The following is a 1826-nucleotide window of genomic DNA, read 5'->3' on the forward strand; positions in this document are numbered from 1 at the left end:
GTTTTAATAATATTTACTAATATACGTATATATTTAATAATGTAAATACATATAAAATATAAGTATATATGAGAAATAAAAATATATAAAAATATAAAAAACAAATATAAAATATGTACAAAATAAATACAAAATATTTTATATTTATATATTTTTATATATTTTATTTATATATAAGATATAAATATACATATCAAATATAAATATATATATCAGTGGTAAAAAGAAAAAAATGGTACTTCTAGAATCTACCTCATCTGGCTCTGGTACCCTCTTAACTACTGATGCTGAGGGGTGGTACAATGTATTAAATCTTTGTGTCCCGCCAAAATTCATACGTTGAAATTCTACACCTCAGTGTAATATTAGGAGGTGGGGCCTTTGGGAGGTGATCAGGTCTTGAGGAGGAATCCTCATGAATGGGATTCGTGCTTTTATAAAAGAGATTCCATAGAGATTCCCCCCCACCCCTTCTGCCAGGATAGGACACAGTGACAAAGTGTCCTTCGCAAATCAGAAAGTGGGCTCTCCATAGACACTGAATCTGCAGGAGCCTTGTTCTTGGACGTCCAGCCTCCAAAACTGTGAGAAATACATTTCTGTCATTTATAAGCCACCCAGTCGGTGGTATTCTGTTATACAGCAGCCCCAACCAAGACATGCAGGGTAGAGCAGTTGAACTGAAAAGCTCAATCTTTTTCTTTCGCAACAGTTTCTTCGGTTTCTTTGGGTAGGGTAAGTGAGCCATTGATGACAGGCTCAAACACCCCTCACGCTTGATGCTTTCTGGCTTAGGGAAGCTCGCTTTTCCTTTCTTCCTGAAAGACGCACACCCACTCACTTTGGCCGGACCCGTTTTTCTGCGCATAGCTCTCTCTACCTCACCCTCATGTCATTCTTAGCCTGGGCCCATCTTCCTCCTTTGACTTCTGAATTCATATCATTCTTCATTGTCGAATAATGATGGAAACTCAAAATATATATTTTTCCCTGAAAATATTGTGGTAAGTTATATTTAGATTTCAAGGCTAGTTGCCAAAGGCTCATCTCTCCAACAATGTAACTGTTATCTGACAATAAAAATTTTTGGAAAAGTTATGTTACCGAATGAATAAATAAAACAGGAAAATATATTTTTCATTTATTATATTTTCTACATTATCACAGAGAAGAGTTGACCGCTTTGGGAGTATATAGTTCTTTGAATTTTAACACACCTCCAAAGTCAGGATTCAGAGCAATTATGATGCTCCCCCAAATTACTCCATTCGATGCCATCTCCCATCTCTAACCCTGGCAATGACTGATCGGTTTTGTTCTCCGTTACTATAATTTTGTCACTTTAAGAATATTATAGAAATGGGATCTTTTGAGATTGGCTTTTTCCAGTCAACATAATTCCATTGAGATCTATCTAAATTGTTGCATGATTCAATAGTTTGTTCCTTTTTTAATGTTGTATAATATTTCATTGTATGAATATACTAGTTTCTTTATCCACTTGCCCATTGAAGGACTGCAGGGTTTTCTCCAGTTTTTGGCAGGGGGGAACAGAGCTGATATAAACATTCATGTACAGATTTTTGTGAGTATGCAAGTTTTCATTTCTCAAGGGCAAATGACCAGGAGTAGAATTGCTGAATTATATCATGCATGTATGTTTAACTTTATAAGAAACTGTCAAATTGTTTTCCAGAGTGGCTATACCATTTTCCATTTCTATCAGCAATACGTAAGAGTTTCAGCTGCTCCACATCTTTGCTAGCACTTGGTTGGTATTCCTAGTATGTTTTAACCTTTAGCCATTTTAATAGGTATATATTAGT

The sequence above is a fragment of the Rousettus aegyptiacus genome, unplaced genomic scaffold (assembly GCF_014176215.1).
Source record: "Rousettus aegyptiacus isolate mRouAeg1 unplaced genomic scaffold, mRouAeg1.p scaffold_m13_p_15, whole genome shotgun sequence".
Classification (NCBI taxonomy): Eukaryota; Metazoa; Chordata; class Mammalia; order Chiroptera; family Pteropodidae; genus Rousettus; species Rousettus aegyptiacus.